The sequence below is a fragment of the Rhinoderma darwinii genome, chromosome 6, assembly GCF_050947455.1.
Source record: "Rhinoderma darwinii isolate aRhiDar2 chromosome 6, aRhiDar2.hap1, whole genome shotgun sequence".
In the NCBI taxonomy this organism is placed as follows: Eukaryota; Metazoa; Chordata; class Amphibia; order Anura; family Rhinodermatidae; genus Rhinoderma; species Rhinoderma darwinii.
In genome coordinates this window covers 79,639,354-79,661,027 of record NC_134692.1, presented here as the reverse complement: position 1 = coordinate 79,661,027, position 21,674 = coordinate 79,639,354, and the positions used below count along the sequence as shown (strand labels likewise).

The following is a 21,674-nucleotide window of genomic DNA, read 5'->3' as shown; positions in this document are numbered from 1 at the left end:
CAGTATTTACGGGGGAAAAAAAATAAGTTTGTGTGCATGAGGCCTTATTGCGCTCTTTTACTCGCAATTTCACATGAACACATCACCCACTGGTGCTTAATATATATATATATATATATATATATATATACATATATATATACAGTATATATTTATATACTACCATTCAAAGGTTTAGAGTCACTTAGAAATTTCCTTATTTTTACAAGAAAAGCACAGTTTTTTTCAATGAAGATGACATTAAATTAAACAGAAATACACTCTATACATTGTTAATGTGCTAAATGACTATTCTAGCTGCAAACGTCTGGTTTTTAATGCAATATCTACATAGGTGTATAGAGGCCCATTTCCAGCAACCATCACTCCAGTGTTCTAATGGTACATTGTGTTTGCTAACTGTGTTAGAAGGCTAATGTATGATTATAAAACACTTGAAAACCCTTGTGCCATTATGTTAGCACCGCTGTAAACAGTTTTGCTGTTCAGAGGAGCTATAAAACTGACCTTCCTTTGAGCTAGTTGAGAATCTGGAGCATTACATTTGTGGGTTCGATTAAACTCTCAAAATGGCTAGAAAAAGAGAGCTTTCATGTGAAACTCGACAGTCTATTCTTGTTCTTAGAAATGAAGGCTATTCCATGCGAGAAATTGCCAAGAAACTGAAGATTTCCTACAACGGTGTGTACTACTCCCTTCAGAGGACAGCACAAACAGGCTCTAACCAGAGTAGAAAGGGAAGTGGGAGGCCCTGCTGAACAACTGAGCAACAAGACAAGTACATTAGAGTCTCTAGTTTGAGAAATAGACGCCTCACAGGTCCTCAACTAGCAGCTTCATTAAATAGTACCCGCAAAACGCTAGTGTCAACGTCTACAGTGAAGAGGCGACTCCGGGATGCTGGCCTTCAGGGCAGAGTGGCAAAGAAAAAGCCATATCTGAGACTGGCTAATAAAAGGAAAAGATTAATATGGGCAAAAGCACACAGACATTGGACAGAGGAAGATTGGAAAAAAGTGTAATGGACAGACGAATCGAAATTTGAGGTGTTTGGATCACACAGAAGAACATTTGTGAGATGCAGAACAACTCTAAAGATGCTGGAAGAGTGCCTGACGCCATCTGTCAAGCATGGTGGAGGTAATGTGATGGTCTGGGGTTGCTTTGGTGCTGGTAAAGTGGGAGATTTGTACAAGGTAAAAGGGATTTTGAATAAGGAAGGCTATCACTCCATTTTGCAACGCCATGCCATACCCTGTGGACAGCACTTGATTGGAGCCAATTTGACAAGGTTAGAAATAATGATTTTTATTTGAAATAATAATTTTCTCCTTCAAACTTTGCTTTCGCCAAAGAATGCTCCATTTGCAGCAATTACAGCATTGCAGACATTTGGCATTCTAGCTGTTAATTTGCTGAGGTAATCGGGAGAAATTTCACCTCATGCTTCCAGAAGCCCTCCCACAAGTTGTATTGGCTTGATGGGCACTTCTTGCATACCATACGGTCAAGCTGCTCCCCAACAGCTCTATGGGGTTGAGATCTGGTGACTGCGCTGGCTACTCCATTACAGATAGAATACCAGCTGCCTGCTTCTTCCCTAGATAGTTCTTGAATAATTTGGAGGTGTGCTTTGGGTCATTGTCCTGTTGTAGGATGAAATTGGCTCCAATCAAGCGCTGTCCACAGGGCATGGCGTGGCGTTGCAAAATGGAGTGATAGCCTTCCTTATTCAAAATTCCTTTTACCTTGTACAAATTTCCCACTTTACCAGCACCAAAGCAACCCCAGACCTCCACATTACCTCCACCATGCTTGACAGATGGCGTCAAGCACACTTCCAGCATCTTTAGAGTTGTTCTGCATCTCACAAATGTTCTTCTGTGTGATCCAAACACCTCAAATTTCGATTCGTCTGTCCTTTACACTTTTTTCCAATCTTCCTCTGTCCAATGTCTGTGTGCTTTTGCCCATATTAATCTTTTCCTTTTATTAGCCAGTCTCAGATATGGCTTTTTCTTTGCCACTCTGCCCTGAAGGCCAGCATCCCGGAGTCGCCTCTTCACTGTAGACGTTGACACTAGCGTTTTGCGGGTACTATTTAATGAAGCTGCCAGTTGAGGACCTGTGAGGCGTCTATTTCTCAAACTAGAGACTCTAATGTACTTGTTTTGTTGCTCAGTTGTGCAGCGGGGCCTCCCACTTCTCTTTCTACTCTGGTTAGAGCCTGTGTGTGCTGTCCTCTGAAGGGAGTAGTACACACCGTTGTAGGAAATCTTCAATTTCTTGGCAATTTCTCGCATGGAATAGCCTTCATTTCTAAGAACAAGAATAGACTGTTGAGTTTCACATGAAAGCTCTCTTTTTCTAGCCATTTTGAGAGTTTAATCGAACCCACAAATGTAATGCTCCAGATTCTCAACTAGCTCAAAGGAAGGTCAGTTTTATAGCTCCTCTAAACAGCAAAACTGTTTATAGCGGTGCTAACATAATTGCACCAGGGTTTTCAAGTGTTTTCTAATCATCCATTAGCCTTCTAACACAGTTAGCAATCACAATGTACCATTAGAACACTGAAGTGATGGTTGCTGGAAATGGGCCTCTATACACCTATGTAGATATTGCATTAAAAACCAGACGTTTGCAGCTAGAATAGTAATTTAGCACATTAACAATGTATAGAGTGTATTTCTGATTAATTTAATGTTATCTTCATTGAAAAAAACTCTGCTTTTCTTTAAAAAATAAGGAAATTTCTAAGTGACCCTTACATTTTGAACGGTAGTGTGTATATATATATATATATATATATATATATATATACATATGAATTAAATTTATATAGCACCAACATATTGATCAGAACTGTACAGAGATTATCATCAAGCACCTTGGTCCCTGTACCCATTGGGGTAATTGGGAGTACATATACATACGCTTATGTGCATAAACTTACTTTTCTGCAGGATAGCTTTATCTCCATCATGTAGTGCCAGAGGATTTCAAAAGTTGTAGAACGAACAGCAGCTGGAGGGTGTAGGCAAAAGTCAGAACTGAGAACTTGCTTGCAACTGTTAATTCATTTTTGTTTTTAGATATTTCTGTAAAGGATCTGCCAGACACAGCTTCTGTGTCGACGCCCGTGGTTAATCAGTCTGCATCTGCTCCTAGGTCTGTTAGAGTGACTCGATCTGCTACCACTCAGGCTGGTAGGCTGAGGAGTGGGAGAACCTATCACAGCCTGGCCAGACGGTTCTAGCTCCCGCCCTCGGTCTATGTATACCTTCATTTGCTTCTTGTCTTTGCCTGTGATTCTCTCTGGTTTCCTGGCTCTGCTGTTCCAGCTAATACTATTGACCTCAGCTTCATTTTGACCCCGGCTTTACTGACTACGCTCCTGCTCTGCGTTTGGTACCTCGTACACTCCTGGTTTGACTCGGCTCGTTCACTACTCTTGTCGCTCACTGTGTTGCCGTGGGCAACTGCCCCATTTCCCTTAGCTTCTGTGTATCCTTGTCTGTTTGTCTCTCATGCACGTATTGATCGTAGGGACCGTCGCCCAGTTGTACGCTGTCGCCTAGGACAGGTCGTGCAAGTAGGCATGGACTGAGTGGTGGGTAGATTAGGGCTCACCTGTCTGTCTCCTTACCCCGTCATTATAATTTCTGCCTCTTTCCTGCCTGGCACCGTAGGCAGTCGCCTACCCTCGCCTACCCTTTATCCCGGCCCTGCTCACTGATACAAGGGCAGGTTAAAAACCAATTCCCAGCAGGATGCACACAAGCCACAATGCTATATAGGGGAGGTAACACAGGTGCAAAATACTGATGACTATCCACTAACACACCTATAATCCATGAACACACCTATCATACTATAAGATACACTGATGATGTTTCTTTAAGGTGCCAGTCACATGGTTGCGTGTAGTGCACCATGCTGGCTTGTAGCCTATTAGTTATGTCTGTACTATTAGACCAGACGAGCTACCTAGAACCTTCTAAGTGTACCACGCACAGTACTAACAACCCATTCTCCCCAACATCACAAGACCAGAGTTCATCCTGCAAAAATGATAACCATGAGGTATTAGTTAATATTTTGGCCAAAATACGCAGGCTCTGAACCTTCGTCAGCCATGAGGTGGCGTAAGAAAGAGAAAAGTGTCTAACATGCCTAGCGTTTTTTTTAACTTTGGCGCAATTTCTTTAACTCATGCCCCCTCGGCACAGTACTAATAAATCTCCAACAATGTGATCTATGACATAATCTAAGGCCCTGATACCCAAACTAAGGCCCTTCAGTACATTACTTGGGCTCTTTTTTTTTCTGCAGGATGCATAGTGAAAAGGAATCACTAGCCAAGTGCTGTTATAATTTTTATGGACCATTTAGAGCAGCCATCATACTCTTTACTTTACTGTGCAAGGAGAAATTCCAGAAAAAAAACACACCAAAATATTTTATTAATCTTTTATTTGAATAAAAATAAGCAACATTGTAATTAAAAATTACTTGCACTTTATTACATAAAATAATGATCACAGAGACTTTTAGGTCAGACCCAGAGACACAGAATTTACTTGCTCAGTAAAGCCAACAGTCTGAAGAAAGCAACATTTTTTTTATTTTTTTTACAATCTGTTCTGAAAAAAGAACCTAATCCTAAGAATTTACACTCTAATATATCAATAGATGACCTGCTCCTAAGAGATTATAATGTAATGAAAGTAATCCTGTTCTTTACCTCTTAATTGCATGTAATATATTGAAAAATAATCTTGCAGCTTGCTCAAAAAATACCATATATGAAGGAGTTATCCCTAGGTTTGCATGATATCTAGAAAGTCACCATAACAAAGACATTAAAAGATTGACTCCAATGATATATTGCAATACATGTCCAAAGCAAGATGTAAAATTAAAAGGCACTTTTTTCAAAGTAGAAAAACAAGGATATATACTGGGATTACTAACAGCCATAAACTCCAAATCCTTATTTAGCCCCATTTCCAAAGAGAGGCGATAATAGAAAATGAGGGCATTTTGAAAATGGATTAAACTTTTTTTTTTCCACTATGGGCAAAAACTCCCAAAAACTAGAGACTAAGAGGGCAGTTATTTTACCCTATTAGGTCACATATATGTTAGGTGCACCCCCTCTATTAGCAAATACAGATATAATCCATTCGGAATGTCTTCAGACCCTTGTGCTAAAAACCCCCCAAAATTCCAAGTTTTTTTCCCCATCATTCTGCACCCAATACCCCATAATGACAAAGTGAAATCAGGATGATAGTAATCTTTGCTAATTTATTGAAAAGGAAAAACGAAAATATTGCATTGACATAAGTACTAAGAGCCTTTACTCAGTACTTAGTTGAAGCACCTTTGGCAGCGATAACAGTCTCCAGTCTTCTTGGGTATGATGCCACAAGGTTTGCACACCTGGATTTGGGTATTTTCTGCCATTCTTGTCTGCAGGGCCTCTGAAACTCTGTCAAGTTATATGAGGACCGTCAGTGGACAGCTATTTTCAGGTCTCTCCAGAGAAGTTAAATTGGGTTTAAGTCAGGGCTCTGGCTGGGCCACTCAAGGACATTTACAGTGTTGTCCCTAAGACACACCAGTGTTGTATTGGCTGCATGCTTAGGGTCATTGGCTTGTTGGAAGGTGAACCTTTGCCACAGTCTGAGGTCCAGAGCACTCTAGATCAGGTTTTCAATATTACAATATTTCTGTACTTTGCTCCATTCATCTTTCCCTCAACTCTGACTAGTCACCCTGTCCCAGCCGATGAACCCCCCCCCCCCCACAGCATGATACTGCCACTACCATGCTTCACTATAGGGATGGTATTGGGCAGGCGATGAGCAGTGCCTGGTTTCCACCAGAAATTACACTTAGAATTGAAGCAAAAAAGTTAAATCTTGGTCTCATCAGATCACAGAATCTTGTTTCCCACATTCTGAGGGTCCTTTAGGTGTTTTTTTTTTTTTTTTGCAAACTCCAGGCAGGCTTTCATGTGTCTTTTACTAAGGAGTAGCTTCTTTCTGGCCACTCAACCATAAAGCCCAGATAGGTGGAGTGCTGCAGTGATGATTGACCTTCTGTAGGTTTCTCCCATCTGCACACAGGATCTTTGTAGCTCAGAAAGAGTGACTATTGGATTTTTTTGTCACCTCTCTTACCATGGCCCTTGTCCACTGACTACTTAGTTTGTTGTACAGTTTGGTGCAGTTTTTCGCCAAGAATTCCCTGCGGCACACAGGACAGATACACTGTGTGCTTTTACGCAGCATATCTGTCCCGTGTGAACTCAGACTTACAGCAGAGATAGCAAACTGATTTCAGTCAGCCTAAAGGTACTTGCAAAACACATTTAACCATAATACAGTTCTAGGCAAAAACAGCTGCCTTACAATAACAGCTAATTACAGCTGAGGGAACTATAATAAGAAATGGGGTTGATGAACCAACCCTCTAATGAGGTTGTTTCACAAAGACAACCCATTTCCAAATGCCCTATTCGAGCATATGAATGACATAGAGGTGTGTCCCTTGCTTGGGACCCCCTCTATCACAAAGAGCATTTTTCACTCTTGCAGACCAGTCCCATCCATGTCTTACATGATTGTGAAGTCCTTTGAAGTGCATGGTCAGATTGCCTGTGTTTCTGGATCTGGGCCGACCTATTAAAATAGGGGTTGTCTTCATGACAACCCCTTTAAGGTCTGGTTCACAAATGGTGTTTTGGAATGCTTCTGAAAAAAATGCAGAATCTTTAATCTTTATAATTAACTTGCTGCTTTTTTGATTTGGGAATAGTTTGTAGCGCAGCTTGTTCCATGATCTATCTAGGTTTAAGATTCTTATGACCTTTTCCTTTATTGATCTCAATAAGAAAAATATGCAAAAGGGATAAACACAGATAAACACAGATAAAAACGCTTATATGCATTTTACATCTATTATTATACATTTCCATAAAAATAGGTAGGTCTAGTTAAAAAAATACACAACAATAATCATAGCTAAAAATACATCAAACATTTTTACCGAGATTTTTTTGACCATGAAAGGCATGTTCACACAGGGCAGATAGGCTGTGTAAACGCACACAGCGTATCTGCCCCGGTCGTTGCAGGAAATTTAGTCCGAAAAACCGCACCAAATTGCATTTCATACTTACCCATAGCCATGGCATCCTACAGCTCAGCCTCCTGGGATTACTTTTTTATCCCATGTGACCGCTGCAGTCTGTGATTGACTGCAGCGGTCACATGGGATGAAATGTCATCCCAGGAGGCCGACCTGGACGAAGAAGCACAGAATTTTGGGTAAGTACAAGATCATTTTTTTCTGAGTTGCGATTTTTGCTGCGGAATCACAGATTTTCCGCCACAAAAATCGCAACATCTGGTATTTGTTGCAGGTTTTACCTCCCATTGAACTCAATGGGAAAAACCCACAAAAAAAGCAGCGATTATTCAAATACAATGCAGTTCAATTCCTGAGCGTTTTTACGCTGATCATTTACGCAGTGTGTTGATGAGATTTATTCAAATCTCATCCACTCTGCAGCTACTGTATTATGTTGCAGATTTTTCGCAACAAAATCCGTTGCAGAAAATCTGCAGTATTTACACTATGTGTAAACATACCCTAATAGTGGAGATCTGTCCCCAGCTACACTATGTCTGAACAAAGCCTAATATCATTGAGCTATAGTACATTTATGGACTTTTCCTGATTAAGCTGTAAAACTTAAAGGGAGTCTGTCACCAGAAATTGGCCTATAAAGGCAGCAGCGCTGTAAGATAATGTAGCCTCACCTGAATATAATAATGTTTTCCTTTTTCAGATGTGTGGCTCCGTTACAGAAATATAAGTTTATTCTTTACTAACTTTTATACCCGGCGTTGCTCAGGAGGTTGACTTACGGTATAGATAGAGTAAAAGCTCACTATTTAAATACCTCTCAGTATGAATTTAATTGCTACCTCTCGATATGAATTTAATTGCTAGAGGATGTAAATAATGTTATTGGAAGCATAAACGAAATTAAATGAAGCAATATATTCATTACAGATACATATAGTGTTGATTTAGGACTGCATGTTTCTATTCCAATGCTTTCTTGTTAACAATGTTTTTTGTCTTTTGATCCGGTGCCAAGATGTAGAGATTCTTTCCAGTGCCGACTCTGGAGCAAGCAACATAAAGTTGCCCATGGGAAAAACAGGGACTTTGAAGGTGTATTCCTGCCACTTTCAGAGATTGACCTTGAGCCTTGTTAATTGTCATTGCGAAGGCTAGGCGTACTGGGAACTGTTGCCGCTTGAACTCGAAAGGAACATCATTTGGAGCGAGGGGAATGTGAGGAATAAAGACAATTTCCCCCTTGGCACATCCTGTTAGTATGGTGGCCTCGATGACGTGATCCATCAACTTCTTGACACACAGCCTCGTCCCGTTGCAAAGTTTCGGAGCGTCAATGTTTCTCAACAGCATGATAGGTGAGCCAACCTTCAACATCAATCAATGGGCAGGTAAGCCAGGCGGCTCGAGAGAGTTGAGAAATTCTGTCGGATAGTTCACCGCCGATCGGGGTCAATAACTGTGTCTGTGGACTTGTACAGCTTTTTTTGACCTGGCAGAGTCATTTGAATTTGCTGATTGATGGCGTTGACGGAATCATTCTTTGGAGCCAGTATTGCCCATTGACATAACCATTCATGGTCTCTGTAGTTGAAGGCGATGTTGGGAAAGACACTATTTGTACGCTCTTCCACCGACTTGGGAAAATGAGCAAAATCATCTTGGAAGCTGATCAGATCCGTCCCATTGTCAACTTGAACATCTCCATTCCCCAGATTGAGTAATCTGCTGGCAAACTCACCAGCTGTGGCATCTCCATGCAGATGAACTGGCATATTGGTAGTCAGACTCATCTTCTTCACATGCCTCTTCAACACCGACTGCTTCAAGCAAGCTTTCAATTCATCTGCTGGTGTTCCCTTTGGAACAATAGGCAACGTCTGACGGAAATCACCTGCCAACACCAAGACGACACCTCCCATGACTGTATTGTTTCCACGCAAGTCCTGCAGAGTTCGATCCAGAGCTTCAAGCGCCAACTTGTGTGCCATCGTGCATTCATCCCAGACAATCATCAAACATTCTTGCAGGACATTTGCCACAACAGTACCTTTGATGATGTTACAAACAGGAGACGCATCTCGAGTCAAGTTGAGCGGTAATTTGAATGCTGAATGAGCAGTTCTGCCACCATCAAGCAATGTTGCCGCAATGCCTGAGGAAGCAACAGCCAGAGCAATCCTGGATTGTTGTCGGATATTTGCCAACAACAGGTTTATGACAAACGTCCTTTCTATTCCACCAGGAGCATTCAAGAAGACAATACCACCGCTGTTTTTCACAACCATGTCCAAGATCTGATTGTACGCCGTCGTTTGGTCAGCAACCAAAAGAGGTTCATTCGTTGCAAGATAAGTCTCCAGAGCGCTCATGTCATATAGCTTGTTTCTCAAAGCAATTCCCGTCCAAGTCTTTCGTCGTTGTTCCTTTCCGTCGCGGGAAGTCCCAGTTGCTCAAGTCTCTTTCCAACCATCATGAGGGTCTTTTCTTCAAGTAGGATCAATGACATGTTGAACATTTGCGGAGTACAGCTGTCCAATTGGAGTCCCGGGTTTTGCCATCCTGCTTGCAGAAGAACATCCTCCAAGAGGTGCTCTTTGTACTTTTCCCACAGTTCAAGTGGCTTGGATGGTCCACACGTCGTGAGTATGACAGCAAATAGGTTTCGTAAGCTTGCTGGTAATTGGCAGGTTGCTGCTTCCTCTAAAGTCTTGTCCTAATGAGAATCACTCTCAAGTAGTCCCCTTTCTTGACATGCTTGCCGATAGGTTGTACAAACATGGCCGCCAACACTCTTGAGGCTAACAAACGTTGTCGGGCCTGCTACTGTGTCAAGAAGCAACCGGAAGAAAAAGCACTCGTGGTTGTTTGGATGCACTGTGTAGACTCTGCCAAGAGCATCACTTGACTTGATTCCAACATGACCTTCAACTGGTGTTCCTTGGACTCTTCGCTTGAAAACTCTTGTAGATTTATTTCACGTATAATACTTTGGAACATCGCAGTTTAGGAGTGTCTTTGAAAAGTCATCTTGTTGGCAAAGCTTGAAGAATGCTGGCAGCGTGGTGTCTTTGGGCTGCAAAACTTGTTGTGCCGCAGTTTCCTCGGTGAAGTAGACTCTCTGTCCATTTTCCAAGTGGACGTTGAGATGGACTACCGTTGGATAGCGGTCGTGAATTGGAAAGTCCAAAATACGCCATACAGCCTCATTGCTACTGATGTAATGTCCAGTTTGGAAACGATCGATTTCATCAATTGTTCTTTTTTGTCTTTCTTGGTGATTGATTTAATCAGTTGTTCTTCCTTGTCTTTCCAAGCCAAATGCTGCTGGATCCGATCCTTTGTTGACATATTTGCAGATGTACTTGATCGCCTTAACTGAGTTGCAATATTCAACATTGACGTGACATTGAAAGGTCTTGGAAAGAAATGGCGAGTAGGGTACAATCCATCTGTTGTCGACCTCAATGTCCTGGTAACTATTGCCAATCTTCATCTTCATCAATGCAGTGAACCCGCCTTCTCCCACTTTTCTTCTGCGATAAGGTGGATAACCATCATCTGCAGACTGAGTTTCATGGATCAGCTGTCTTGGGAATCTCTTTGTACATAAGCCATCTTTCATGCATGGGGAGCTTGTATTCAGTCTCCCACATGGTCCATGAACCATGTTCTTCATGATGATGTCAAATAGCTTTTGATCTTCTTGTGCATTTGGGATCTCTGCACTAATTACAGAATCGATCTGATTTTGTCGGATCTTCTCCTTCAGCCAGATCAGTATATGTGTGTGAGGCAAACCTCGTTTTTGCCATTCGATTGTGCACATGAAGCATTGAGTTTTCCAAATACCTTGCCCTTCGTGAGGACAGTCATGAACTTGATAACCTTTTGTCGAAAGACTCGGGCTACCAGATCGTGTCTATCAGTCGCCGATTGTTCTGGCAAGAGCTCTTGATGAATTTCTTTCCATGTTGGGTTGCACGTAAAAGTAATAAACAGGGCAGGCCTTCCGTGTTTTTGCACATATGTCATGGAGTCTAGAGTGTATTCGTGCATATGTCGAGGGCTCTCTGTGAAGCTGGAAGGCAAGATAACCATCTGACCAACATTGCTCATGTTTCCATCGTTGACAACAGCATCTCGAAGGTGGATATAGCTTTCAGCGCGAAGTGCCTTCTGATTGAAATGGATGAAGCGAAGTTGCTCCGTTTCGATTTTGGCATACATATCAACCAAAAACTGATGGAAAAGATTTCGGCACATCAAGAGGTGATTTGAATGCTTGCCCGCATCATAATTCGATAGGCGTAGAAGGCCATGCACAAAACTTTTTTCCCGGCGGTAAAATATTCGATAGTTGGATTTGTTTGGAAGATTTAAATATCGTATCCATCTTCGCCTTGCCAAAAGATCAGTGGGTACTGAAGTGTGTCAATGATCGATGGGTTTCAGAAACTCTCTGCAGTTGATTATCACGCTTCTGCAGCACAATATCCCGATTTTCAAATTCCCCAACGATAATGACAGCAACTTCATTGACAGTTGGTGCGTTGTATCGCCGCTCATGCTCTCCTGTTGGCCTTCGGTCAGCCTTGAAGACCACTTTGTAGTTATCCGAAGTCATCATTTCCAAAGAGCTCTTGAATATCTCGACATAAGAGTGATGATCGTGAAGCATCTGCTGCAGTTCCAGCAAAATGTCAGCCCGAGTTCCAGGGACGTTGCTTTGTCATTGCTGAACTTGAAGCTTTTCATCGCCCATGAAATAAATCTGCAGAAACTTTGGTGGTTCATTGGGCAATGGCAGGAGCGATCCAAGTCAATGGCAAACTTGTCCCTGAATTTTGAAGGTGGGCATGAAGCCTCTCTCTCGAATTTCGTTCACATCAAACGAAGTCATCTGAAAGCAAGAGTTGTAGTGCCTAAAATTTCCCAGAAAGTGCTTGGTTTGGGGAGTGTTCGCAGTCATCAGTGACTTGAATATTTCTGGTGGCCCAGTAAGTGGGGGTAGTTGAACCTTGCCAGCAGAGCAGCACATGCCAGGGTGCTCTGACTTCCACTACTGGGCTTCACAATGTTCCCAGGTCGTGTCCATGTTTCCAATATTGACCAAGTCGTGCAGATCATATTCAATTGTTGGGTCGTATTGCATAGCAGCTTTGTTCATGCAATCCCAAGATGTTCGTTGAGAAACAATATTTCTTGCGCCTCGTGCTCGACGATCAGTTGCTTGGGTTTATTTTCAGCTCTTGCGGTCGCTTGACGCAATCTTTGATCCTCAAGCCAAGCATTGGTAATTTCTGGCGTTTCTACTGTTCGATGTATTCTTTGAGCCAAGTGTTGACCTTCTCTTTGTTCAGGAGTTTTTCTTTTGGGAGCCATGATCAGTGAAAAGTAGATTTTAGTAAAAGTGACTTTTAAACCAATCAAAAGTGGCAAAAGGAGGCAAACTTTGTTTGATGTCCAATGCAATCACAAATCGCTATTGGTGTGTTTTTCAACCAATCAAAGTGACTTTTAAACCAATCAAAATCTGCAAAAGGAGGCAAAGTTTTTGAAATGTCCAAACCAATCAAAAATCGCTACTGGTTTGTTTTCAACCAATCAAAAATCACGATCAGGCAAGTGTGTACTTCGATGCAAATTGAAAAGTGAATGGCAGTGAAAAGTAAATTTCAGTAAAAGTGACTTTCAGTAAAAGCGATTTTTAATCCAATCAAAAATCGCAAAAGGAGGCAAACTTTGTTCAATGTCCCATCAAAAATAGCTATTCCCTGATCGGGCTTCAAACAAACAAACTTTATATAGTTCTATCCAGTATCAGGCTGCTCACACCAACTGCCTTTGACTGTAACAAGATGGCTGCCGTGACCATAGTAACCAGCACAGCACATTGAGCCGCATTTATCTAAACTGTTTAATAGAAAAACATATCCTGTTTCCCATAGCAACCAATCAAAGCTCAGCTTTCATTTTTTTTCCACTGCGCTGGAAATATGAAAGCTGCACTGTGATTGGTTGCTATGGTCAACAAATCCAGTTTTTCTATTAGACAGTTGTGTTAAATGAGGTTCAATCTTCTCCCATAAGTTCCAAAATGTCTACCATTGCAACCAGCACAACACATTGTTCTCATATAAGGCACAAGGTGGCTGGTATCACCATAGCAACCAGCACAATGCTTTCTTCTGACATAAGCCCCAAGATGGCTGCTATCACCATAGTAACCAGCACAACACATTCTTCTCATATAAACTACAGTGGCTCTCATTATGAGACATATATAACATTGTAATTTTCAGTAAACACTAACATTGAAAGTCTCATTTACATCAATAACCAAAAGAATTGTCTGTAACATGGATATAAAAATGAACGTTATAATGGATTGTGTCCATAATAAATCTGGAGACATTTCCATTACAGAGACGTCCCGTTACTGCACAGAGCGTTAGTGTGAAGATGAACAAATAGGTTATAAACTCACTCATACCCCTCCCCGTACTATTTATCATTACCAATCAACCCAAATCCATAGTAGAAAAGCATTGATGACTCGTCCCCTTTCTGCCTGAAAACACAAATTTGCATAAACACCACCTTTCCTAACCCAGCTTGCTGGACTGTCTCCCACAAAACGGGGTTGTCATATTTGACTTTTGCTGCAGATTTCACCCTAAGGGTATGTGCAAACAACCAATTTTCAGGCATAATGGAGGCGTTTTACGCCTCGAATTACGCCTGAAAAGACGGCTCCAATACGTCGGCAAACATCTGCCCATTGCTTGCAATGGGTCTTACGATGTTCTGTGCAGACGAGCTGTCATTTTATGCATCGCTGTCAAAAGACGGCGCGTAAAATTATGGGCTCGTCAAAGAAGTGCAGGACACTTCTTGGGCTGTAATTGGAGCCATTTTTCATTGACTCCAATGAAGAACAGCACCAATTACGTCCGTAAAAGACGCCACGAAAAACGCGAGTACATGCAAAAACGTCTGAAATTCAGGAACTGTTTTCTCCTGAAAACAGCTCCGTAATTTCAGACGTATTTGCAATTGTCGTGTGCACATACCCTTAGCAATGCAACACATGAGGATTAAGCTATGGATTCTCTGGGAATTTGTTGCAAAGTCTGTGACAGAAAGTTTATACTAGGTGATTGTTTTCTCCAAAACATATATATTACGAATATGTCATCACAAAGGGATTGAGCTTTATATATACATCAGAGTGTGATGAGCTATAAAACTACTATAAGCCATTACTAATTGCTATTCAATGCTAATAATATTCAGTCTCCTTCTTGTAAACGGTAGATATTCAGACAGCAACATTAGGCTTCGGTCACATCTGCATCAGGGTTCTTTTCCGACGTTCCGTCTGAGCTTTTCCATCGGTACGGAGCCCTGACTGACACAAAATGAAACCAAAGGTTTCCGTTTCCATCCCCATTGATTTCAATGGTGACAGATCCGGTGCCAATGGTTTCAGTTTATCTCCGTTGTGCAAGGGTTCCATCGTTTTGACGGGATGAATACTGTAGTCGACTACGGTATCATTCCGTCAAAACGATGGAACCCTTGCACAACGGAGACAAACTGAAACCATTGGAACCGGATCCGTCACCATTGAAATCAATGGTGATGGAAACGGAAACCTTCGGTTTCAGTTTGTGTCAGTCAGGGGTCCGTTCTGACGAAAAGCTCAGATGGAACGTCGGAACGGAGCCCCGACGCAGATGTGAACGAAGCCTTACCTATACAAATGGTTGAATCAGTGCTAAACCTGAACTTGTGGTAAATGAAAACAGTTACACCTTTAAAAATAATTGTTGGTTAGGGAGCTATCTTTCTGTAAAATACATAAACCTGCTTTGGCAGATGTTATTTTGCCCTGTAAAGCTCAAGATAACCTTCAATATGCTACTAATTCCCCACATCATAATCACCAATTTCATTAAGTTCTCCTCTGAGTACAAATACTTAGTTGGTTTCTCTATTTAGTGCTGCTCATTTGATTTTCTTTTTGTTTTTCATGCATGTAATTAGCATAGTGATGTTCATTTACATTCCACTGCACTCTTGCAAATGGCATTCCTAAAACTTTAGTTTAGACAGAATGTTATACCCTGTTATAGTTTGAGTGATGAGTATTTGATTTATTAATAATCATTTTTTCATGACATAATTAATTTGGAATATAAATAAATTACTTTTTGGTAAGCAAATCTTAAAAACGTTTCTAATGATAATCTTTGGTCGTATATGACAATTAAATTTAAAAAAAAAATGTCTGTGAGAAAAGAGGGTTCGGTTTTTGTCTAGAAACAACGGCAGTATTGTTCATGGGTTGTGTCTGGCATTGCTTCTCAGTCTCACTCACTTGAGCTGCAATACCAAACACACCCCAAAGAGAGAAATAGAGCTGTTTATGGGGGGTGGGGGAAAACACTTTTCTAATTTTATGATAATCTAAAAAAAGCCAAAGGCTAAATTCACATAGTGAATACTACGTCAGCACAGATTATGAACTGGGGCTAATTTATAACCGGTAATTGAGTAACCTTTTTTTTTATCTGCACCCATATTTCTTTATTTATATGATATAATTCTGAACTCTTTACTATATCAGGGTATGTTCACATGGCAAAACCAAAAACAGCTGTACGGAGCGGTTTTCAAGGGAAAACAGCCTCAGGTGTTTTTTGATGCAGTTTTTTTTCAGCCGTTTTTGGAGTTGTTTTTCTATTGACCCAATGAAAAACGACTCCTAAAACAGCTCATGAAGTGGCATGCACTTCTTTTTTACAGGTCGTTTTTTTTACGCTCCTTTTTTACAAACGGCGTGTAAAGAAACGCCCCGTGGGAACGAAACGCCATTTTCCCATTGAAATGGGCAGATGTTTGAAGGCGTTCAGCTTCCATTTTTTTAGCCATTTTCGGGCCATTTACGGCCAGAAATACGGCTAAAAATAGGCCGTGTGCACATACCCTCAGAAACTCTCAATTTTTCATAATACTGTATGAAAAAGGAACAATTTCTGAAATAAAAAAATTACTATTGTTCAATATATACTATAGAATTATCAATATAGGTGGTAAATGTAAGGAGAACATGCTCCAGTAGCATTGTTTTTTTAAAGGTAAAGACCTCATAAAAAAAATACATAGGTACAAGATAAACGTACAGTTAAGCACACTACACTATTGTTTCCGTAAAAAGATGGAAACCTAGCGGAACGGACGCAAACTGAAACAAATTGAAAACAAAAAATACCAATGAAATCAAAGGTATAGCAAACAGAAACAACACTTTCTGTTTGTCTTTCCGTTCATCTATACCTCTGACAGAACAGATGAACGGAAAGACCAAACGGAAAGCAAACATGATGTGAAGAGGCCCTAATTGATGTTAAGATTTTTACAATGTACCCAGGTACATGAGGCCAATGTTTGTTTGTAACAGGCAAAACATGGAAGTGACATACATAATACATCAAACAGCAAAAAAAACCTAAAATACAGCTTTCCACTACAGAAAGGAAAAGTTATAGGAATAATGCATTCTAAAACAAAGCCCCAATGGAGGATGAAGAGGACCAAAGGACGCATAACTGTTATGGAATTGCAATTTGAGTGATTTCCAAAAGGTTGCTGGAGAGTGCCGGGAGAGAGCGTGCACATAAAACCGCAACGTCGAATCCATCACAACTCTGATCGACGTGTCTAAGGTGACCCTAAGGTGTTCGCCAGAGCCGACTGCAAGGTGGGATGGACTTTGCTTCTTAGGACCCAGGTAGTTTTAGCAGAGTTCAGCATTGGACAGGAGGTGCAGTGCAGACTAATCTGAGCAGGAAACCAGACATCCAGGGGTTAAACAGAAAGTCCAAATCAGAATGCAAGCAGATATCCGGTATAGCGAAAGGTCAAAACTGTCCAGGAGCAGATAATCCAAAAATAGCAAACAAGGAGTTAACGAGAGACAAGCCGAGGTCAGTTTCCAAAATTTCCAGAAGTCAGGAGTGCAGGGAATGCAGGAAGCTTGATTAGACACCAGAAGACAGGAAAATTCACAAACACTGACCGCTAGAAGAGGCTGGGTATAAATACTAATTCTACACCTGAAGGCAGAAAGACAGACAAAAGAGATAGGCTCAAGGTAAAACAGACACGCCCAGTGTAAAGGATCTGCCAGACACAGCTTCTGTGTCGACGCCCGTGGTTAATCAGTCTGCACCTGCTCCTAAGTCTGATAGAGTGACTCGATCTGCTATCACTCAGGCTGGTAGGCTCAGGAGTGGGAGAACCTATCACTGCCTGGCCAGACAGAGCTAGCTCCCGCCCTCGGTCTATTTATACCTTCATTTCCTGCTTGTCTCTGCCTGTGATTCTTTCCTGTTTCCTGGCTCTGCTGCTCCTGCTATCATTATTGACCTTGCTTCATTTTGACCCTGGCTTTACTGACTATGCTCCTGCTCTGCGTTTGGTACCTCGTGCACTCCTGGTTTGACTCGGCTCGTTCACTACTCTTGTTGCTCACGGTCTTGCCGTGGGCAACTGCCCCATTTCCCTTAGCTTCTGTGTACCCTTGTCTGTCATGCACATATGGACACTCTTTTCAAGATTATATGCATTGCATGCCTGCTCTGGGGGCTTAGGTGAGTGTAAGGAGGTAGCTATTTGCTAGCCACTTATCATGGTGGTATTCCCCCTTCAGTGATCTATACATGTCATTCTTTATGCTATTTTAAATGTTTTTTAACCTCTATGTAGTGTTTTTGTATTCAATAAACGGTTATTCTTTTATATACTCATATGGCTATTCCTTGATAGTTATACCTTTTGCCTTATACATACCCATTTGTTTTGTTTTATACATAGTGGTTTGTAGGGTATGTGGCATGATATATGCAGTGCCTGCCAGTGATATACATGTGTTGATCAGCATACTTGCCATTTCTTGGTGAATGTGCATTTTTGTGGCGTATGGCACGCAGGAATCTTACATATTGATATTTTATATATTATTCTTTTCATATATTGTTAGTGTGTTGGCTATGGCGCACGGTATGGCATCGGATATTGAGGCCAGGGAGGCTATTTGGAACAGCCAACTATCGTCAATATTTAGTACCAGTGTGGAGGTTGTAACAAATGTGGAATTCAAGACATTGTTAGAGGAAATTATCATGTTACATAAAAAAATATACCAGAGTCTGGTGGAACGTTAGAAGCTCGGAGGAATACTTGAAATTGGGCATTTCACCACGTGGGCTTAGAGCACAAATCTTTCCTGCATGGGAGGTTGATGTTACCTTTAAATCAGTATGGGAACAGGGTTTATTACAATGTTCCCATATACTCATACGTATGCTGATTGAACATGATAATAATCTGGTGGTTCAGATTAAAGAACGCATCAAGAATCTAGAAAGTAAACTCACAGGATTTGACCAGACCAACATGGTTAAACCATTTCAAACGAAACTTAGGGAAATCATAGAAAAATATGAAAAAGATATTATTCAAGGCAAAAAACAAAAATTTCACAGAGATAGAACAGATTTTGAAAAACAGAGAGCATACAAATGGAAACATGCAGGGAATAGAAGGCAAGGATACACAAATACCAACATAAAACAAAATGTTGCACCATTTATCGCTGAAGAATCTACCAGTGATTTTTTATCCACGGACACCAGCGATACCGAAAGAGGACCAGGCGAGGTAAACGTGAGAAAAAGAGGACCGAGACACAGGGAATGGTCCCCCAAACGCAGCAAACGGAACTTTACGAAGTAACGTCAAATTTGAAAAATACTGTAACACAACAACTACAAATTATCAACCTCACCTCATATGTACTAACACCTTTGGAAAGGTCAGTACTGGAAAAAGGACTTACTTTTTCACCCACGAGAAGGTTAGACAAATTTAAATTAACTAAGGATGTCTATTTATTTTGTAGACAACTCATGTTTAAAATACTATATCATCAACCCTCCATGATTGATACCTTACCGGAGGAGGATAGACAAGTATTCCGAGATCTTTTGGATCTACTCAAAGAGAATGAGAGCAATGAAGAACTGGGTAAGTTTAAATTTCCCTATAAAACCCCCTCACAAAAGACTCTGTCTTTTAAGCTATGTCCACCAATACAATTTTTTTTTTAACTAGTGTCCAAAGATATTCAGGACTTGGACACATTTAAACATCAACGGGACAACCTCACAAAATCTGACAGACTAGCTTTATCCTCCTTGAGTGAAAATGACACATTTGTCATCAAAGAAGCAGATAAAGGAGGTAATATTGTGTTGTGGGGTACGAAACAATATACCCAAGAAGCATTAAAACAATTAACTAATACATCTTTTTACCAGGTTTTACCATCTGACCCAACTGATACCTTTAAGAAAAAATTGGATTTACTTATTGATGCAGCATCTCATTATGGAACCATCAACAACAATGAATGTAAGTATTTAAAAACAGAGAAACCTATCATACCAACATTTTACTTGGTGCCCAAGGTGCATAAATCTTTGACCAATCCTCCAGGTAGACCAATTGTAGCTGGCATAGGTAGCCTTTGTGAAAAGGCCTGTACTTATATAGATTTTTTTTTACAGCCCATGGTATTACAACTTAAATCCTATACCAGGGATTCTATGCATCTTATAGAACAATTGAATGACTTGGAGGTCCCCCTTGGCACCTGGTTATATCCTTGGATGTAGAACCCCTGTATACCAATATTAGGCATCATTTAGGACTGAGAGCAGTTATGTATCACCTTAATCAGCAGACGGCATCCAATAGACAACATAATTCCTTTTTGTTTGATCTACTTGAATTTGTCCTTGGACACAATTATTTTGTGTTTGACAAGAAATTTTATCGCCAAGTCTCTGGCACAGCTATGGGGGCACATTGTGCTCCCTCCTACGCAAACCTCTTTTTAGGTTGGTGGGAGGAGACACACGTATATCCATCTATAACTTTTCAACAGCATGTCATTAAATGGCAAAGATATATAGATGACATACTCATTTTTTGGACAGGGACAGCAGAAGAATGCGGGTCATTTATTGAAGAACTTAATGAGAATCCGTGGAATATATGCCTCATTGCCAAAATTTAAAAGGAAATGGTTGAGTTCCTTGACTTAAAAATTAAAATGCACGGACCTCAAGTAAAGACCACACTGTACCGTAAAGAAACAGCCACCAACAATCTGCTCCATTACCAAAGTTTTCATCCTCCACACCTGAAAAATGTTATTCCAACAGGACAATTCCTGAGGATCAGGAGAAATTGTAGCGAGGAACAAGATTTCAAATTTCATGCAAAGGACCTAAGTGAAAGATTTAAATCAAGAGGATATCCACAAAAAGTTATCTCGAAAGCTTTTTTAAAAGCAGCAAAGAGCAATAGAATCCAGACATTCACACCCAAACATCGGGTAAAAGACAACAAGCCAAGGATCATAACAGCCTACAATAGTCAATGGCAAGATATCACCAAAATATTGAATAGAAATTGGAACATTCCATTATGTGAACCTAAACTTATACCACACATCACCGAGAGACCTCTCCCAACAGCAAGAAGAGCCCACAATTTGGGGGACAGAGTAACAAGAAGTCATTTTTCAAGACCGACGATACGACTAGGTAGAGGAACTAAACTAATAGGTTCATATGCATGTGGGGATTGCAACATACAGTGGAGGAAATAAGTATTTAATCCCTTGCTGATTTTGTAAGTTTTCCCACTGTCAAAGACATGAACAGTCTAGAATTTTTAGGCAGATCATCTGTAAATCATTAAGATTTCGAGGCTGTCGCTTGGCAACTCGGATCTTCAGCTCCCTCCATAAGTTTTCGATGGGATTAAGGTCTGGAGACTGGCTAGGCCACTCCATGACCTTAATGTGCTTCTTTTTGAGCCACTCCTTTGTTGCCTTGGCTGTATGTTTCGGGTCGTTGTCATGCTGGAAGACCCAGCCATGAGCCATTTTTAATGTCCTGGTGGAGGGAAGGAGGTTGTCACTCAGGATTTGACGGTACATGGCTCCATCCATTCTCCCATTGATGCGGTGAAGTAGTCCTGTGCCCTTAGCAGAGAAACACTCCCAAAACATAATGTTTCCACCTCCATGCTTGACAGTGGGGACGGTGTTCTTTGGGTCATAGGCAGCATTTCTCTTCCTCCAAACACGGCGAGTTGAGTTAATGCCAAAGAGCTCAATTTTAGTCTCATCTGACCACAGCACCTTCTCCCAATCACTCTCAGAATCATCCAGATGTTCATTTGCAAACTTCTGATGGGCCTGTACATGTGCCTTCTTGAGCAGGGGGCCCTTGCGGGCACTGCAGGATTTTAATCCATTACGGCGTAATGTGTTACCAATGGTTTTCTTGGTGACTGTGGTCCCAGCTGCCTTGAGATCATTAACAAGTCCCCCCCCCGTGTAGTTTTCGGCTGAGCTCTCACCTTCCTCA

The 21,674-nt window shown here is 41.1% G+C and overlaps 1 pseudogene; it reads right to left on the bottom strand.

The window, feature by feature from the left end:
- Positions 1-10,138: 10,138 nt before the first annotated feature.
- On the bottom strand, positions 10,139-11,427 carry LOC142656607 (uncharacterized; annotated as a pseudogene).
- Between the last annotated feature and the right edge of the window lie 10,247 nt (positions 11,428-21,674).